At 44.9% G+C, this 20,798-nt stretch overlaps 1 protein-coding gene and 1 long non-coding RNA gene across 4 annotated transcripts in view; one reads left to right on the top strand and one right to left on the bottom strand.

Annotated features, from left to right (window-relative positions):
* The window catches only part of RRAS2 (RAS related 2), a 101,499-nt gene extending 95,880 nt beyond the window's left edge, over positions 1-5,619 (bottom strand). The window contains exon 1 of the mRNA XM_078058376.1: positions 5,245-5,619. The gene's annotated coding sequence lies outside the window, so the exon portion shown is untranslated. The remainder of the gene's footprint in view (positions 1-5,244) is intronic.
* LOC144379437 (uncharacterized) lies at positions 4,990-19,161 on the top strand. Of its 3 annotated transcripts, XR_013442415.1 has the most exons (6): positions 4,990-5,268; positions 12,560-12,708; positions 13,143-13,204; positions 14,912-15,014; positions 15,774-15,944; positions 16,768-19,161. It is a non-coding gene; the product is annotated as an uncharacterized LOC144379437 (long non-coding RNA). The 3 variants fall into 3 exon arrangements; XR_013442414.1 differs by lacking the exon at positions 13,143-13,204 and having other exon boundaries at positions 4,997-5,268; XR_013442413.1 differs by lacking the exon at positions 13,143-13,204 and having other exon boundaries at positions 4,999-5,268; positions 14,915-15,014.
* The last annotated feature ends 1,637 nt before the right edge of the window (positions 19,162-20,798 follow it).

Raw genomic sequence — 20,798 nt, 5'->3', positions numbered from 1 at the left:
AGTTCCCTCACTTTTGTTTAGGAAAATCCAGATCACGTCTCATAATTTCTCAGTGGGAATAAGCTCCAGTCACCCACTGGAGTAGCTTCGCTGGCTTCATAACACATCTCTTCCCTGGAGTGATCGAGTGAATGATCCAACAATTGGGCAGCACAGTGTAGAATAATGCAGGGAGTCCAAAGAGGTAAAACACACCATCCCAGGTTACAATGGGGAGACAAAACAAAAATACCATAATATTTAAGGAAGAGTAGAAGATCGGACTATAAGTAAGGCCTCAGCACCAAATGAAGCCTGAGCTATAGGATGTGGAAGGTGGCAGTGATAGGAAGATGACATCTGGATAAGCAGAGATGAAGAGGAAAGCATGTTGGGGAAGATAATTTCTAGTGGAGATATAAGATAAGCCCAATGTCTTGATGCATGGTAAACACCTGCAAGATTTGGAATTCGATGGGACCAGGGTTTGAATCCAGATCTACCCTTTATTGTTGGGCACAGTTACTTAACCCCTCAGATAGGATAATAACGGGGTTTCCGAGCCAGGCTGAGATATTTGGCTTATATAGCCCCCATGGGTGGCCATTTTCGATGATTGGTCTTCAGGATCTTCCTTGAATGCTTGCCTGAAGGCAGACCGGAAAGGACAGGAGAGAGAAGGAAGACTACAGATAGGAGAAGAGGAAAGATATTTTCCTCTACGCCCTGCCATCCCCAGACCTGGAGCTGACTGGAGAATGAGGAGGAAATTGGGAGCCCCAAATGAAATGCGAGGCCTCCCCAGGCCCATGGATGGGCTAACGTTGGATGGGGCAGTGTGGCAGAGGGAGACCCTCCGTTGTTGCCCCTTGGTGTCATCTCAGCCTCTGCTGGTCACTCCCACAGCCTCTGTGGTCACCCATCCAAGCTCCAGGCCCAGAGACATCCTAAGCCCTCTCCTACACTGGATCTTGGTTTCCCTCCTTTGGCTTCTTGACCTTTGATTCCTCACTTCTCTTTGTTTCTGTTTCACTCTCTGTTCCAGCTTTTCTGTCTCTGATTCAGCGCTTCCCTGTCTCTGTTTCTATCTCAATTGTCTAAAGTTTTCTCTCTACTTTACTCACACTTCTCTCAATAACAAGCCCCTGGTCCCTGGACAATTTCGTTTGCATTACTAAAACCCCAAACAAAGCAAAACAAAAACCCAGAGGCTTGGCTTGTTCACAAAAGCCTATCAATCTAAAAGCCAATGTAATTATTTAGATTCATACAATACTCAAAAAAAACCAAAATCCCAGATTAAAGACTAAAATATATAAAAGCCAAATCACAGAAAAACTAGCAGGAAATTGAATTCACTACTTATCAGATCTTTGGAGGAATAGTAACTTTTAAAGCACTGAAGCAAAAGAAGAAATGACAAAGGAAAAGACGAACAGATTTTACTACATAAAAATGTGAAGCTTCTGTACAAAGAAAAGTAACAAGAGGCAGATAAAAATAGACCAAGAAAAATGTTTGCAGTAAGTGTTCAAAGAATGAATATCTAAATTATATGAAGTTCACGTCGTAAACAGAAAAAAATAAAGCCTGAATAAACAGACATCTTCCATAAATAGAAATATAACCATAAGTCAACATAAGGAAAAGTGCTGAGCTTCATATTCTCAAATAAATGCAAATTAAAACACTAATAGGAACCATTTCCCTGCCATCATACTAGCAAAAGTTACAACGATAATACCCAATGTTTGTGGTTAAGTAAATTTTCACAATACTTTTGGAACACTCTTTGGCAATAATTATCAAGAAACTTTAAACTATTTGTACCTTTGTCCCTTAATTCCAGTCCAAGGGATTTATCCTAAGGCAGCAGATTTTAAACTATGCCCCCTTGCAACCTTGTCCGTGGCACTGCTAGGGAGAGTATGTATTGGTCAGGACTTGGGGCTATAAGCAAAAGAAGTTAACCCTGCCTATCTTAAGCCAAAAGTCAATGCGCTGAAACAAACTCAGAGGCTCGCAGAATCTCCAGGAAACTCTACAACCAGGTTCTGAAAACATGCAGGAAACGAGAATTCCAGAGTGCTAGGCAGCTGGAACCACAGGTCACAGAGCAAGACCAGTCAGGTGCATGTGGCATTGCTGCTGAGAGGAAAATGACCTCCGATCACCCCCCACACTGTCACGTGCTCGTCATTCAAAGACAGGAAAGAATGTCTGATCGACCGAACCTAAATGCCATGCTTCAGGTTGGGCAAGGAAGCAGGAGGTGAGGGTGCTTCCTCAGGGGAGATGGGAACTATCAGCTTTTCCAAATACGCTTCCAGGCAAGATTTTACTTGAAGGAATGTTTTCACAGCTTCAACACTTTTGAGAAGCCCCTGCGACAACACCAGAAATCCCAGTTTAGTACACATTCCCAGCTCTTTTCTTCTGTGCTGCTTCCAAATAAGGAGGTTGGAAAGATGCTTGCTTTTGTAGCCTCCCATACTGGTAGGGGTGAACATGTAACACAATTCTGGCCAAAGAGACATAAGTCTATGTCTACTAGAGGTGACTCAGGATGATAATAGTGAAAAGGAAGATCTGAATGGCATTCTCTCTTCCTCTTTTCTACCTTGAATGCTGATATTATACCTAGAGCTTCAGCACTCATTTTGAGAATATGAACATGAGAAAAAGGCCCAGAGAACCAAATCTACCTTTGAGTGACATGTTACATGGAAAAAAAAAAAAATCTCTTAATTTAAAGAACTTTAGAGAAGCTTTCTGTTCTTTGCAGTTAGAAACATTGCTAGGGGCACGTGGGTGGCATGGTTGATTAAGCATCCCACTCTTCCTTTCGGCTCAGGTCGTGATCTCAGGATCTCAGGATTGTGGGATCAAGCCCCACCTCAGGCTCAGTGTGGAGTCTGCTCAAGATGCTCTCTCCTACTCCCTCTGCTCCTCCCCACGCCCCTGCCCCCGGCTCTTGCTCTCTCTCTCTCTCTCTAAAAATGAATAAATAAATGTTTAAAAAAAGAAAAACATTGCTAATTGATACACCCCTAAGAGAAAAATTCAAAAAGAAAAAGTAAAAATATACACTGATAAGTTGTTCATTATAGAATATTCCAAATTGGTTAACATTTTTTTTTAAAAGAACAGAATTTAAATATCTAATTGTAGGAGATTGCTTAAATAAATCATAGTCAATCCACTGACTGAACTATTATGCCTATTTAAGCTGGACAAATATGAAGTCTTTATATGTTTATGATAAAACAATAATTAAAACACACTACATAATTTTATCTATATTATCGCACTATACATAAAAGCCCAGCTACTGGTGGGCTAACTGATAGATAACTGATAGATAGATAGTGATCACCTTTTAAGGAGCTGAATCACCTACAAGCACCTGCTTAGCAGAGTAGCCCTAAACAACCATGTTCTTTGCCATGTGGCTCTATGACCCCTCCTCTCCACACAACTGACTGGGTCAAGAATGGGCAACAGATCCAGAGTAGCCAACATCCTCTGAGATGCTTTGCTGCAAAACTCTGCTCAAATAGGGCTGAACTGGCACAACAGGTTTCTCATCCTTTGGAATCCGACTTGGGGAATACCAAGAGAATCAGGTAAAACACATCAGGAGATGAAGCTTAAAGGATACATGATCAGGGACGCCTGGGTGGCTCAGTCGGTTAAGCGTCTGCCTTCGGCTCTGTTTATGATCCCAGGGTCCTGGGATGGAGTCCCACATCGGGCTCCTTGCTCAGCAGGGAGCCTGCTTCTCCCTCTGCAAGCTGCTCCCCCTGCTTGTGCTCTCTTCCTCTCTCTCTCTGGCAAATAAATAAATAAAATCTTAAAAAAAAAAAAAAGGGATACATAGATCGTGAGGTCAAGGATGGGAAAGAGAGACTGTGAACATATGTGTTATAAAGAACTAGAAAATAGTAAGCTGAGAAAAGATACAAAGTGTGAGGAAGTCCGCCAGATGAACGGAAATTAAGAGGTAGAGAGAGAAAGAAGCAAAACCACAAAGAGTAGCTAACTTAGGTAAATGGCAGAGCTAGAGGGAAGATCAAGAAGTCCTGCGGAGTTCTGGAAAGCTGGCTTGGATCCAGAACACCTTTCAAGCTCCAGTCCAACAGGCCTGGGTCCTTAGATCCAGAACGCCTTTCCAGCTCCAGCTGCCTTAGATCCAGAATTGCCTTAGATTCAGAACACCTTTCCAGCTCCAGTCCAACAGGTCTAGCTGGACTCCAGCGCCTTTTGCTGAATTTCAGTGGGATTCTTTTCTCTTTCCTTTCAGCTAAATGGTTTCAATTACACCCTGTAGCCTGTGTGAGTTATGCATTCCTGAGGATAATAGCCTGGCATAGGTAGAAATAAAATCCTATAAAAATGCTCTTTGCATATGGCCAGGAACATAAGCAAATAAAAACAATTGATTTGTCAGAGAAAGAAGTTCGTGGATATTTCTTTTGAGGAATTCATTATTGTTGCTCTAATGTTGTTTTTACATTAAATAATGTTTTAAAACCCCTGTAGAACTGTCGGGAGTAAAGCCTTAAATTGGTGCATACTGTTAGACCCTGCAATACTGCTTCCAAGAATTTAAGAATATAATCAAAAATAATGCATGAAAATGTACGTTCTTGAGTACTCATCACAGCATTATTGTAGTGAAAAAAAATGGAAACCACTTAAATGCCAAGCAACAGAGTATTGATTAAATAAATTATGATATATCCACATAATGGGATCCTGTACAAGCATTAAAAATCACATTGTAGAAGAATATTGGTTGGTACAAACAAGGTTCGTGATTTGCTGCTAGGAAGAAAAAAACAAACGAACAAATAAATAAAAATCCCTACAAAAGACTGACCATTTTGGTGCCTTTATTTTGGCCGGGTGGGGGAGAAAACTGTATGTTTTTACAGGCATAGAAAATATTAACACGGAAGGACAGACACTAACAAGTAACAGTGGTTGTCCTTGGGCTGGGACGAAGGGATAGATTAGAAGAAACGTTTGTATTTTTCCTTTAGGATGTTCTGCTTTTTTTGGTGTTTTTCCACGTTGAGTCTCTTATTTACGGAATTAGGTAGGGAAGGATGGGAGGGGTCCCCCCGCCCCCCTCCCCCCCCCCCCCGTTTTTTAAGAAAAACCTGCTGACTGCCTGTGTGTTTAGGGAACCACTGCCACAATTCCCACCACCTCCCACAGCCCCCGAGCTCGGGGAAACCCGGAGCACCAACAAAATCAGACCTGCTCTCAGCGCCAAGCGAGCAGGTAACAGGAGAGCGGACCGGAGCGCGGGCACGGGGGCTGGGCGGGCGTGAAGCCGCGCACGCTGGCGGGCGGACGCGACAGGAGCCAGCCCCGGGGCGGCCGGGCGCTCGCCCCCCCCTCCGCGCGGGCCGCCGGCGAAGCGCTCGGAGGCGTGACTCTGGGGCGCGCGGGGGCAGTGGGTCGCCACCGCGGTGCCAGCCGGCTTTGCGGTCCGAGGGATGGGGCTTCGCGCCTGTGAAAAGCCAAGCCGACTAGGAGGAAGCGGCCGTGCCGGAGGCCCAGGCCGGCCGGGGCCGCGGAAGGAGAGCCCGCGCGCCGCTGCTCGGGAGCCGGAGAGGGCGCGGGGCCGCGGGAGGCCCGGCCGGGGAGGGCCGCCCCCGGAGTCCGGCGCGCGGGGGTCACGTGCCTCCCGGCCCGCCGCCGCCGCCGCCGCTCGCGCCCGGCCCGGGGGCTGTCCGGCTTGTTTTAAACAGACAAAACAAAGGATGCATGGTGACAGAAGAAATACGGGAATGGGAGTCAGAGGACTTAGATTTGGCTCTCAGCTCAGGACCACGCGCAGGTCCTCTTGCGGCCTTATGGCCCAGCTTCCCATCTGTGACATGGGGATAATGCTAATATTTACCCCAATAGGTAGCTAGGAGTCTTACTGATGAAGACAAAAATGATATAAGAAAGGATATGTGAAAACTGCCCCGTAGATTATGAAAGGCTAAGCTAATGTCAGTCCCTGCTCATCAGACGGACACTGTTCAGTTCTTTCATTTGGAATGTTCCTCGCCTAAATGCACCTCACCACTTTCCACAGTCTGAAGTGGACGCCTCTACAGAGAAATGATAATGTGCGGGTAGGAAGGAAAGCAAATCCAAAGCAAACGCATAGTTGCCAATAAATTTCTGAGATTGGGGTTTGAATTTAGTTCTGAGTTTCACAACGGAGGTGTAAAAAAACAAAACAAAAACCAACCATGATCAGGTATATTGTTCTCATTATTGGAGAAGAAGATGAGTACAGAGGAGAAGATTACGTGTCTTCGGGGAAAGTGGAATGTTCTCTAAATCCACATTGCTTAGGTATTGGTCCTCCATATACCACGCTCAGTTGTTTTACTGTATTTGTATGTCACACATACTTTTAGGCAATACTTTAAAAGAGCCTAACAAAAATCATTTCCCAAGAAAAAATATACCCCTTCTTTAAGTGTTTGCTATATATTTTCCGTAACATACTGTACTTTATTTAAAAATACACAACCATGAAAATAGAAAATGCTCGTCCCCTAACCATCTAAGATCATCTAACATGATGCGTATGCATGTGAACATAATATGTGAGGGTTATGTATACCTTTCTTGGGGACCCCTTGTTCTGGTTGTTTGATGAGCCCCTTACAGAGCCCATCATGGCATGTCCACAGCGACTGAGATCCTAGTTATCAGCAGGGCCAGCTCCCTGGATCAGGCTGAAGAGAGTGAGGTCCAGCAAAGGGACCACCTTCCCAAGATCACACCTCAGGGGAGGAATGGGCTGAGGCTTCCTGAGCTCCATTCCAGTGCCCTTGGCTCCCCGTTACCCACTGCCTCTCCCTTTGTCCCTTCCCCCACCATCCTGGTTGACCCCTCAGTCAGCACCTCCTCACGAGGTCCCACTGACGTGCCCAGGTCTGATACTGAGAGGAGATAAATGGATGCAATTTGGGTGACTCCTCAGAACAACCTTGGATTCTTTCCCTAGATTATGAACTCCAGGAGAGGAAGAGCCATGATTTAGGAGGTTGGTGCAGAGCAGTAGGTGTGGATGTGGAGTTCTCTAGACCTCATCTTAATGAGTAGGTGGTGAATAAACTTTGGACAAATCGCACAGGATCAAGAGAAATGGCCGGAGGAGGGGAAAGATTTCCAGGGCTCTGGACACCTGACAGGTTGCAGCTTCTGGGGGGCCCTTTGTGCCCTGAAGAAAGGCACCCTGCAGAGGAGGCAGCCCAGGGTCCCCAAGTGACACTGAACCAGCCTGCGGAAGGGAAGCCGTTTCATGTGGGCTCCCAGAGCAGCTGCCCTGTTGGTCCAGCAGAGAGGATGCCTGCTTGTTATATGCTCTAAGGTGCTCTTGAGCTAGCAGAGCCCCAGGTGGGCCCCAAGGAAAGTTGTACCAAGGACTGAAAGGTGGTAACCGGAAACCCAGGCTGATCCTCTAGGGCCAGACAGGGCTATGTCCCCTTCACCCAGAGGCCTCCCAGGGCCCCTGCAAAGCAGATGAGCAGTGCTGCCTTGGACCAGTGAGAATAACCCGCAGAGCTCATCGGGAGCTACGTTCTAATGCAGATTTGGGAAGAGAAGAGGGGTACAGAGACCCCGTGAAGTCTAGTAGTCGTAATGCCAACACTCAGAATAGACACGGAAAATGCCTTTTTGGTTCCCCTTAGCCTCTGCCAGGCGCTGGGGTGTGGGAGAGAGTGGGCTGCAGGAACAAGCCCTGGCTTCGGAGCCAGGAGGCTCGAGTTCCGGCTCTGGCTCGTGTGCCACTGGGCAAATCACTTTACCATGCTGGGCTTTGGTTTCCTCATCTGCACACTTATTTTCCTAATCTTGTTCTGCTACAAGAATTAGAAATTTAGGTTCTGAGGTCAGGCTGACTTGGTTTCTAGTCAAATTCCTCCCAAAGGAATCAGAGTTCAGTGGAGGACACAGACACACAAAGATACACCATAGAGACTGGCACGAAAGCAATAATCTTGCTTCTTTGTTGAGACAGCACAGATGGTGAGTGGCAGAGTAAGGACGAAAATGCAGGGTCTGGACTCGAATGCAGACACATCAAAAAATTAACGCAATGATGAATCATAAATGTGACAGGTGCTGTGAGGTAAAAACAGAGGGTACTATGAGGATGCAAAACAGAGGATAACATGACAAAAGCCATGTGAAAGATTCTTCAAAGAGTCATAGGGAATCATTTAATCCCAAGAGTAATGGGAAGAATCCCCTGCAGTGGAGACTGGATTGGAAGGATGCAAGAGTAGAAGCAGGGAGGCCTGCTAAGAGGCTCTTGCAGTCATCAGACAAAAGATGGATATGGCGTGGGTTAAGGAAGTGGGGAGACTAGACCAATTCAGTGGAGCCATCAGGACTCAGTGATGGATTCAGTACGAAAGAGGGGAAAGAGGGCAACGTCAAGGATGACCTTTGTGTTACTGGAATGAGCAATAGAGTAAATGATGGTGCCATCTACTAAGATTGGGGTATGAGAGGAGGAGCGGCTTTTATGGAAGATCTTTAGGTCAACCTCGGCCATGTTGGGTTTTCTAGTTGTGATGGTGGTTGTCTTGATTGCTTTGGTCTGGGCAGATTAAGTTTGACTATGAAATTGTGAAAGCAGTTGCATGCCTGAGCCTCTTGGTCAGAGAGGAGTGGGCTTTGGAGTGAACCCAGTATGGCAACAGCAGCCACAGTGGACAGGGAGAGGCCCTGTCCCTAAAGCAGAGGAGGAACTGGACAGAGCACAGGCCTTGAATGACATGCATTGGTTTCTCTTCCCTCTTTACCACCAGCCATGTGAACTTGGGCAAACTGCTTCGTCTACCTGAGCATAAGACCCTTCATTTGCAAAATGGAAATGATTCTGGCAATCTCACCGAATCATCATGACAGTTACGCTACAATACAGTTAACGGTCCAAAAGATTCTCGTTTACTCTACATAATGATATTTCAGACAAGCACCTTGTACTGGATTTTATAAGATTGGCTTGAAGTCTAATACCGATACATTTTTTTGAACAAAATAAGATATCCAGAGTACTAATCACAGTAGAGAGACAGAGTAGCATAGGTTTATGCAGATATTTTGGAGCTAGACAACACTGGGTTCAAGCCTGGGCTCAACCACTTCCTAGCCCGTAGTACTTTGGGCAATTATTCAACTAAGCTTCCTTTTCTGAATAATTGGACGAATAATGGAATCCACTTCATGGGGTTGTTGCATGGATTACATGAAATAATGATGTAAAGTACCTTGTTCTTACTATGTGTTCCCAAAATGCCTATTATTGTTATTATTTGTAATTCAGAGTCTGGCACACAGTAGGAATTCATTACGTCTTTCCCTGCATCCTCCCCTCCACTCCTCCACCCTCCACAGGTCCATCTGCACACATTTTACGTACACAGGCCTTACTCAGTGTCTGTTCTCAGAGCGACCAGGATTCCTCACAGCACCCTCAATTCAGCTCTCTCCACAGCAACCTATTCTTCCCCTTCATTCAACAAGCACAGCAGATAATATAGGACATTGTTGCGTTGTTCTCAAGTACCAGCTCCCCTCCCTCACTGGGAGTGTAAGAGACAGAGGCTCTAGGCCATATGCTCACATCATCAGCTGTGTTTCCATGACGACCTGCCCAGCATAACTAGATGTTTCAGCAGAGATGAGCTGTGACACACAGCTCCCCACAGAATGTAGCTGACTAGCTATTATTACATTCCTTACACTGACCTAAGGGCTAAAGCAGGCTAGATATGGCTCTGAGGGGTGGGGAAGTTTTTGTTTGCATAAGTAAGAGACTGAATTTGGGAATGCATTTGGCTGTCCACTGCAGCAGTAACTGCTTTGGCTGTAATATGTTGAAAGAAATCTAAAACTTTCTGTTCTAAATGCCACAACAGAGGAAGGTACCTATTACTATGTGAACAAAAAAAGATGCAGTTCTAATACTTCCTAAGAGGGTCAGAGAAGACGACTTCTTCTTCTTCTTCTTCTTCTTCTTCTTCTTCTTCTTCTTCTTCTTCTTCTTCTTCTTTAAGAAGACTTCATTTTAACACAGTCTTTGGTATTTTCTCTATCTTAAAAAAGGAAAACATATTGGGCGCCTGGGTGGCTCAGTTGGTTAAGCGACTGCCTTCGGCTCAGGTCATGATCCTGGAGTCCCGGGATCGAGTCCCGCATCGGGCTCCCTGCTCGGCAGGGAGTCTGCTTCTCCCTCTGACCCTCCCCCATCTCATGCTCTCTCTCTGTCTCATTCTCTCTCTCAAATAAATAAATAAAATCTTTAAAAAAAAAAAAAAAGGAAAACATATTATAAATGTGTTAGTTAGGGTGCTTTCAACTGCAAGTAGCTACAAACTTAACTAAAGTAGCTTAAATAATTAGGACATTTGTTATCCCATGCTCCAGGAAATCTAGAAGTATGCCATTCTAGGGCTGGTTAATTCAGTAGCTTAGGGAGCTCAGCAGGATCCGAGTGCTTTCTGTCTTCTAGTCTTTCCTTAACATGTCTGCAGTATCTGTCCCTGTGGTTAAGAGATGAGCAAAGAATTTCCAGATGTCACAAGCAGACATTTCATCTCCAAAACAGAAGAGGAGCATTTGTTCCTGCGTATCCCTTTTAGTTGTGATGAGAACCTCTCCCAACCCTCCCCCTGCAGACTTCCTATTAGGTCCCCCTTCATCATGGATTCAGGGTCAAAGATTTGAATTTTATCCTGAGGGAAATGGGGAACCATTAAAAGATTTTCAACCAGGTGATGGAGTCATAGATTTCTGTTTCAATAGATCACTTGGAAAGTAATATGGAGGATGGAATACAGGGAGAGAAAGATGAGAATTGGAGAAACCTGTCAGCAAACTGTTGCAAAGTCCATATAAGAGATGCTGAAGTCTGAACTAAGTGAGGCTAGAAATCGGGGTGGGAGTTGGGAAGGTCAATGGAGGGCACTGGAGATGTTAAATCGTCAATGACATTAGACACGGAGATGGATTGGATAGAATACTACTTAGATTTCTTATTTTTGTATTTGAGTAAAAGAGTCTTGCCACCGACTGAGCTCAAGAACATCACAGGAGCAAATCTGAGGTTACCTCAATTGTGTAACTATTGAGTTGGGGGACCTGGTCTACCCGGGGAGCCAGACAATGAAGAGGCCGGAAGCTCAGAAAAGAGATAGGGAGCTGGGAATTGTCAGCATGTGAGGGACTGGTAAAACCAGAGGCATGGGTGAGATCCCCCAGAGCAAAAAGGAAAGAGTGTCAAGGGTAGATCCTGAGTGAGCAGCTTTTAAGGATTGGGCCACAGAGGAGAATTCAGTGACCAAGTTGGATTCCAAGAAAACAGAGAGGTACAAAGAGAACCAGAGAGGGTGGTGCTACAGAAGCCAAGGGAAGAGGATCCCAAGAGTATTAAATCCTCCAGAGGAGTGAGGAAGATAAGGGATTGGTTTCCACTTTAACGACTTTGATGAGAACTACTGAGGCGAGACATGAATGAGGCAGACGTGAACTCTCTCCAGAAGTCTGACTCTGGAGGGGAGTAGGGAGATAATGTGCCAACTGAGGTGGGTAAGGGAGAGTTTTGTAAACATGGAATGAGGCTTGAGCATGTTTGAAGGCTGAAGGGAGGAGCCTAGAGCCAAGGAGATATTACACTTACCCTGCCTGACCCAGAGAGAGGACAATTTTGCAGCAAAACTCCAACAGCTACAGTTCTCTCCTCCCCCAGCACCATTTCAGAGGGTCCCTCAGGTTGGCTCCACAACAGGGAGCTGCCAGGTGTCCCTTCGCTTCTGCTCCTTCAATGACACTCATCCACATGCCCTTATTGTTCTTGGAAGCTACAAGGCAATAATCGATCATGGTCCTCCCTTAGTACTGGCCTCCTGGGAATTATGCAAAATACTGGCTGCCTCTCAGATCACCTTATTAGTGCCTCGGGGTGATAATTTCATGGAAATAACTCAGAGGCAGAGTTGAGCTGCCTAGCAGGGAGCCTTTTACACTAGGCATCTGTCTGCCATATCCTCTCTGCCTCTTTTGGGGCCAGCCCAACTGTCCTCGGGCCAGACTCCCAGAGGGCTGCACCCTCGGCTTCCCTGCTTCCTTCAGACTCAGAGTGCATTTGCCCTGGCCAGTCACTCACTGTCCATCCCCTAGTGGCACAACTTGAACTAGCAACAAAGGGTATGGGACACAGCTTGGGAGAGTGAGGAGTGTGTAACCTGGAGGAGACCCAAGAAAAGCTGTCAACACTGCACAGATCCCATCAGAGCCTGGGACAAAACTGTTTCCTTTACAGCCACAGTGGGTATGGACTTCTCTACTCCCAAAAGCCATGTAACTGCTGCATCACCCCCGATTTCTCATCCCCGTCATTGGCTAATTAGTCCACAGTGGACATTGGGCCCAAGAGCTTTACCCATAATCTTTTTCACAGCAGAATCCTGGTGCCCGCCACTCTGTCTAACACATAGTAGGCACTTAGAAATATTTCTTGAATTCTTTTTTTTTTTTTTTTTTTTTTTAGAGTGGCGAAAGGACAGAGGGAGAGGCAAGAGGGTCCATGCCGAGTGTGGAGCCCAATATGGAGCCTGAGGCAGGCTCGATCTCGCAACCCTGAGATCATGACCTGAGCCAAAATCAAGAGTCAGACGCTTAACCGACTGAGCCAACCAGGTGCCCCTTGAATTCATTGTTTATGTTTGCAGTCACCGCATGCTGTTTGCTTTACCAGGAAGGCTCTTTCTCCAACTTCATCAATTGGCTAATGCCTACTCTCCTTCCAAGCCCACCCGAAACATCATCAACCCCATGAAATCTTCACTGATTCTCCAGCTCCAGTCTGTGCTGGAATATTCAGAGCTTATATCCGAGCTAGAACTTTGCACCCGAATTGCAAATATTTTCTTGTTTATCTGTTATGTTGGCTTCTTTTGATAGATAGATAGATATCCTAATCTATTTGAGATTTATGCATGTTGTAGGGTATATCAGTACTTCATTCCTTTTTATTGCCAAATAATATACCACATTTTATTTATCCACTTGTCAATTGATAGATAGTTTTGTTTCCACTTTTTGTCTATTATGAATTATGCTGCTGTGAACAGTCATGTACAAGTTTTGGTGTGGATATACATTTTCATTTCTCTTGGAACTGCTGGGTCATATGGTAAGTCTATGTATAACGTTTTGAGGAACTGCTAGACTGTTTTCCAAAGCAGTGATATCATGTTATATCCCTACCAGCAGTGTATGAGGGTTCCAGATTCTCCATATTCTCAATAATATTTGTTATTATCTTTTTCATTATAACCATCCTGCTGGACAGGAAGTGGTATCTTATTGTGGTTTTGATTTGTATAGTTAACCCTTGAACAACACAAGAGCTAGGGGCACCAACCCCCCATGCAGTCAAAAATCTGTATATGACTTTTGACTCTCCAAAAACTTAGCTACTAATAGCCTACTGTCGGCCGAAAGCCTTACTGATAATATAAAGTCAATTAACACATATTTTGTATGTGATTATATACTGTATTCTTAAAATAAAGTAAGCTAGAGAAAAGAAGATGCTATTAAGAAAATCATAAGGAAGTGGGGCACCTGGGTGGCTCAGTCATTGAGCGTCTGCCTTCGGCTCAGGTCATGATCCCAGGGTCCTGGGATCAAGCCCCGCATCGGGCTCCCTGCTCAGCAGGAAGCCTGCTTCTCTCTCTCCCACTCCCCCTGCTTGTGTTCCCTCTCTCACTGTGTCTCTCTCTGTCAAATAAATAAATAAAATCTTTAAAAAAAAAAAAGAAAGAAAATCATAAGGAAGAGAAAATACATTTACAGCACCATACTGTATTTATCCAAAAAAAATCCATGTCTAACTGGATCTGCACAGTTCAAACCTGTGTTGTTCAAAGGTCAATTGTATTTCCCTAATGATTAGTGGTATGAAGCATTTTTTTTTTCATGTGCTTAAGGGCCATTTGTATATCTTCTTTGGTGAAATGTTTATTCAAGTCTGTTGCCCATTTTTTAATTGGGTTATTTGTCTTTTAATTATTGAACCATGAGTGTTCTTATGATTTGCGCATATTCTCTCCCATTCTGTGGGTTGCCTTTTCACTCTCTTGATGGTGTCCTTTGAAGCACAGAAGTTTTAAATTTTGATGAAGTCCAATTTATTTCTTTTCCTTTGGTTTCTTGTGCTTTTGGTGTTGTATCTAAGAGGGCTTTACCTTACCCAAGGTCATGATTTATTCCTAGGAATTTTATAGTGTTAGCTCCTACATTTAGGTCTATCATCCATTTGGATTGAAAAGGTTTAATCTTAAATTAAGTATAAATGTCATCTCCTCCACCTCTCCATGCCAGGCTTAGGTTGGGACCTTGATTGTTTTTAAATTTATTTATTTATTTTTTTTAAAGATTTTATTTATTCATTTGAGACACAGAGATACAGAGAGAGAGAGAGAGCATGAGCAGTGGGAGAGGCAGAGGGAGAGGAAGAAGCAGACTCCCCGCTGAGTCAGGAGCCCGACGTGGGACTCGATCCCAGGACCCTGGGATCATGACCTGAGCCGAAGGCAGACGCTTAACCATCTGAGCCACCCAGGCGCCCCGGGACCTTGATTGTTGAGAGTGGAAGCAGGGGGTTGAAATACAGCACGAAGATACCTCTTCTCCTTAATAAGGGGAAGGCTTCTCCCCTAATGATATCTCCTTTCAAAAGGAGAGGGCTCAACTCGTGTGACATTCTCCCTTTTTTTACTCTGTCCACAGAAAGTAGAGTGACTTATCTGACTCATACATTTAGAAATAGGCTGGATATGTTTGACTCAGTGATTCGTTTTTCTCCCCTTATTTTTATTGGATGGAACCATGCCAGCAGGGAGCAAGAGTTCTCTCTGTTCCTCCTTATTGGAAGTCCTACCTGGGCAGGACCCCATGTCTGCAGGGCTGCTGGGGTCCAGCACTACCTCCACGGGATGGTGAGTCTGCATAATTTTGGAGTTGACCTACCTGACTTGTTTGGTTCTTACTGTAAGCTATAGGTCCCAACTTGGGCTTAATCATCAAAGAGATGATATTTTGGCTACCATCTATCTGCCTTATTCTTTGTCTAGTTTCTGAATTTGTTTAGAATCCAGGCAGTGAGAGGGGTACTCTGATTGGGCCACATCAGAGACTCTAATAATCCCTTTCCTTCGTTAACCTTCTAGTATTTGGGGTTGGGCAAGAAGAAAAGGGACAAGTGTCTTAATTTGACTGCCTCTGGTAATAGTTCTCCCTCTGTGGCTTACTGTTGCTTCTCTGGCTGACGGTGACTGGCCACTGATGGCCTCTGTGAGGCAGATTCCCAAAACTAGGCTCTCTCATGGAGGACATGTGGGAAATCTCTGGAAAGGAATTACAGAAACCTCCCCACTACAGAGCAGTGTGACAGATCTGTCAGAATCCAGGCAGGAATCAGATGGCACATTCAAAAGAGTAACTGGGGACACTCTACTGAAGAGACTGTTGGCAGAAGAGTGGACAGGTTGAGGGAACCCACCAGGACTGCTGAAGTACCCAGGGAGAGTCCATGGGAAGCCTTTCCCACTACGAGGCCGGAAGGAGGATGGGGCAGGAAGTGTTCACCATGAGAGAGGGCCCACCTAAGGCTGCGGCTGGCCGTAGGAAGATGCGTGAGGCTATTGTGAAACCATGGCCTGGCGTGGATGGTAATACGTATCTTTCCTTCCTCCCAGCCTCTGATCTCTTGCAGATGTCTCCTATCACCCAGACCCTCTTGGAAGCCAGAGGGCAAGGGAGCGTGATGATGAGGTGCACCGAGAAAACCCGCTGCACAGAGCAGGATGGGAAGGATGGAGAATGTGGCTGGAGGGGCAAGTCCGTAAAACCCAGCGCACCTGACGTGGGTGAGGGGGCTCCGCACTTCTGTACCCTCTCAGTGAACGTTATCAGGGAGATAGCCCTCCGGCACTGCTGTCCACGTGGTTTACGTCAGCTGTGAATTCTGATGAAACAGCACCCAGGCCTTCCAGTGGCTAAACACTTCTTTTGAGTATCAATTACCCTGAGCACAATTCATAGCGTCTTCATGGTGGGTTCACGGCCTGGCAGGTAGCCCTCTTAGAAAGAATAACAACAGGAAGGCTCAAACCACCCTACTGTCTGTGATATTTACTTGACCTTCAGGGAGCTCACAAAAACTCAGCTCTGAGCAGTGGGAGTGCAGGCAGGTTATTCCACTGGCCCCCCTCCTCTCTCTGCCCTGCACCCCCCCACACTCCAGTTTTCTTCTCTCCCCTTGGTAGACACTGGAGGTACTTCATCAGTCTGCTGCCCAAGCAGATGTCCAACTGAGAAATAAAATTCTGGTCTCTTCTCCTTGCAACTCTAAGTTCTACAAATGACTCTTTGGGACTTCCCCATCCGTGCCCCAGAACGAGCCTTCAGATGGAGGAGAAAAAAACCCACGGTTGAGGAATAAATACTGCTGTCTCCACAGGGCCAACCACCCTCAAGAAATCTCCCCGGTCTTCCCTACCCTGTATTTTAATAAATTTTGGAAAGGGAGGTATAGTAGTGGATGGGTGGTAGGCGGCAGCAGCAGAACAAATTCTGTACCTGTTTGTAAGCCCAGGAGAAGATTGAAGGGAACGGGGGACACCCTCAAATGTAGGCTATTCTCTTTAGAAGGTGAGGTATTTACTTTTGTCTTTTTTTCTTTGTCCATAGGCTTTAGTGTGACTGGAGGGCAGTAGGAAAAGGAGCCACCAACATCCTGCTAAAAAAATAATCCCTGCTCTTGACAAAACTCATTTTTCATACCATAAATATAGATGTAATGCAGAAAGTATAAAGCTCCTATAAGCCCACTTCTCTGAAAAAACCAAAAAACAAAAAACGGTGCTAACAGTTTGATCCATATTCTCCCAGACTTTTTTGCAATGCAGATTAACTTTATTTATTTATTATTTATTTAAGATTTTATTTATTTATTTGACAGAGAGAGAGAGAGAGAGCATGAGCAGGGGGGAGAGGCAGAGGGAGAGGGAGAAGCAGTCTCTCCGCTGAGCAGGGAGCCCAATGCGGGGCTTGATCCCAGGACCCTGGGATCATGACCCGAGATGAAGGCAGATGCTTAACGACTGAGCCACCCAGGTGCCCCAAGTTTATTAACTTTAAAAAAGGGGATCTCATTGTGTATATACTATTTTGTAACTTCTTTTTTTTCATATTTTGGTTCACATTCATAAGGTTTCTCACTGTCAGAATGTAGAGTTAAATATAGTGAAAGGGAGAAAAACAGAATGTTCAATTAGAACGTGAGGTATTGATAAAAACTGATACATTTCAATATATATATAGACATAGAAATAAATATACACACAAATGTCTGTATGTGAGCATCACACATACACCACACACACACTCACACACTCCACACAATCACACATGGATATACATAGATATATTCCCCAGCTGCCCATTCTTAGGGTCTGGAAGCAGTGATATCCCAAACACAATGAGCATACCTAGCACTAAGTTCTGGGTTTCTAAAAACCACTCTCCACCAAAGGAACCAGAGCTTCTTGGAGTGATGGTTGATTCCAGGGCTCAGTCAGGGAAAGTACAAGATGACTCTGAAACATCTCTTTTTGTATCAGAAAGTAAGGAAATGGCCAGAAACCAATGGGGACATATCAAAAGGGCGTAGAAACAAACTTGAGAGGACCCCCACTGGCCACATCTAGAATACTTTGCACGTCAAAATAAATAATGATAATGATGGAGTATAATCCACTACATAAAGTAGGAAACAATCAGTGCATACTGACGTAAACAAATGAGTAAATTGAAAGCTTAATGAAGAACAGCATATTTGTGTGGTTTCAAAACACATCTCCACAAAATACCCATTAGGTACAAAAAGGGGAGTTATTGCTCAATGGACATAGTTTCAGTTTTGCAAGATAAAAGAGTTCTAGCAATCTACTGCACAACAATTTGCAAAAAGTTAACATTACTGTATTGTACAGTTAAAAATAGTTAAGACAGGGGCACCTGGGTGGCTCAGTTGGTTAAGTGTCTGCCTTCGACTCAGGTCATGATCCCGGGGTCCTGGGATTGAGTCCTGAGCTGGACTCCCTGCTGAGCAGGGAGCCTGCTTCTCCCTCTCCCTCTGCCCCCACCTTGTGCTCTCTCTCTCGTGCTCTCTCTCTCAAATAAATAAATAAAATCTTTTTTAAAGATGGTGAAGATAGTAAATTTATGTTAAGCTTTTTTTTTTTTACCACAATAAAAAAAAATACTAGTTACAAAAAGAAAGAGTGATTTTTCAGTGGAGAAGCCTGGAAGTCACCACCCTAACCAAGTGATCAAAGTGAACATCATTAGTGGCAGGAAAAATTAAAACCACGTACCTAAAAGAATGCAGTGAGGACACAACCTCAGTCCTGTGACATATCTTCCAAAGATGCCTAACCTGAATCTCAGGCAAACCTAAATTGAAGGACCAACTGCAAAATAACTAGATGATAATCTTCAAATGTGTCAAGGTCATGAACGTCAAGGAAGGACTGAAGAACTGTGTCAGATTAAAGGAGAATAAAGAGACCCGACAACCAAAGGCAGCCTGTGATTCTGAACTGACATGCTTTTCTGTAAAAGATCTCACTGGGATAATTGGTGAAGCTGAGAAAAGGTCTGAAGATTGGATGATTGTCATGCGTCAATGCTGAGTTCCTGATTTTGATGGCCATACTGCGGTTAAGTAGGAGAATATCTTTGTTTTTAGGAAATACACACTAAAGTGCTCAGTAGTGATGGACCATCCTGTCGATGCCTTACTCTCAAATAGTTCAGGGATTAAAGGTTATTCCACATAAATTAAAACTCACCGGTGCTCAAAATACTTCTGTAGGTATTAGACTGGCAACTTTTCTGTAGGTTTGAGATTGTCTTTTAAAATTTAACATTCAGGGCGCCTGGGTGGCTCAGTCGTTAAGCGTCTGCCTTCGGCTCAGGTCATGATCCCAGGGTCCTGGGATCGAGCCCCACGTCGGGCTCCCTGCTCAGCAGGAAGCCTGCTTCTCCCTCTCCCCCTGCTTGTGTTCCCTCTCTCGCTGTGTATCTCTCTGTCAAATAAATAAATAAAATCTTTAAAAATAATAATAATAAATAAATAAATATAATTTAATATTCGGGGGCACCTGGGTGGCTTAGTTCATTGCCATCTGACTCTTGGTTTGGGCTCAGGTCATGATCTCAGTGTCATGGGATCAAGCCCCACGTCGCGCTCTGCGCTCCAGGGAGTCTGCTTGATTCTTTCCCTCTCCCTCTCCCTCTGCCTCTGCTCGTCCCCCTGTTCATGCACACACGCACGTACACATGCCTATGCTCTCTCTCTCTCTCTCTCTCTCTAAAATAAATAAATAAATAAATAAATAAATAAATAAATAAATAAATAAAATAAAATCTTTTTTAAAATTAATATTCTTCTGGCAGCAGAGAAGGGTGGGGCCTTTAAATGCTGATTAGAATCTGTCTGCTGGCAGGCATTGTTGATAGAAGGCTTCCCCGTAGCTTCTCCATAGGCAGAGAGTTGACTTGTTCCTTGGCGGATCTCATCCCTGCCTTCCAGAGCATCTAGTGTCCCTCTAATTCCTGAGGGCCCTTTCTCAGGTACTGCAGGGAAAACTGATTTGTTTCCTGTCAGTGTCCCCCCCTACAAATACCTTTTGCCTTAGTTTAGTTTCTCCCAAAAGTAGAGCCTGAGACAAGAACTAGGGTGCAGGTGGTTTATGTAGGAGACAATCCCAGGCAGCAGGAGTAAGGAAGCAAAGAAAAACAAGTCAAAAGAAAAAGGGAAAGCCCTAGAAGGGGGCATGATTGAGAGTGTCACTGTGGACCACGGGGGCTGGAGAAGGGTCCAGCATGCCTCCTTGAATTGTCTGTCTGAAGCACTGGACGCTGGAGCCCTTATCTACTGTTTGCTTCCCTTTTGGTGGAGTACTGCCCCCCAAAATACTCTTCCACGTGTACATGAGCCAAACAGCTTTCACCATATCAGAGAGGCTCCAGGGCAAAAAGAGAAAAGATGCAAATCACACGCTTGAAGTACGATGCTCTCAGCACAGGCGAGGTTGAGCCGTGGCTGAAATCAGAGGTGGGCTGAGGAGATGTAAGTGAGGCAGCTCGGGGACCTACTGTAGTCGCTTTACCTTCCTCCATTTCCTTAAGACCATTTCCTCAGCTGCTTTCTCTAGTTCACATTGTGTCAACAAAGATGGACTTCCTGTTTTGTTTGTTTGTTGTTTTGTTACAGAGAGGGAAGTGGGGGGAGGGACACAGAGAGAGGGAGACAGACAGTCTTAAGCAGGCTCCACACCCAGCGGAGCCCACCGTGGGGCTCGATCTCACAATCCTGAGATCATGACCTGAGCCAAAACCGAGAGTTGGATGTTTAACCGACTGAGCCACAGAGGGGCCCCTTTTTTGTTTTTTGTTTTTTGGGGATTTTTGGACTTTCTGTTTTTATTGGTCTCATTGTTTGTGTGGGCTTATTTCTGAGTAAAGAAGAAAAAGAACTTGATGTTGCTATCTTGTAACCAAAAGTCCACTAATCCATGACTAATATAACACTTACTTGTAATTTACTCAATACTTGCACCACTGTGAGCAATCCCCAAGCGCTGTCCCAAGCCCTTCTAGTTATCTCATTTTTCAGGATTTTTTTGGCAATCTTCCGGGATGGCGGATTAGTG

This window comes from Halichoerus grypus, chromosome 11 (assembly GCF_964656455.1).
Source record: "Halichoerus grypus chromosome 11, mHalGry1.hap1.1, whole genome shotgun sequence".
Lineage (NCBI taxonomy): Eukaryota > Metazoa > Chordata > Mammalia > Carnivora > Phocidae > Halichoerus > Halichoerus grypus.
The sequence above is the reverse complement of the archived record's forward strand: the minus strand, read 5'-3'. Positions and strand labels throughout refer to the sequence as shown.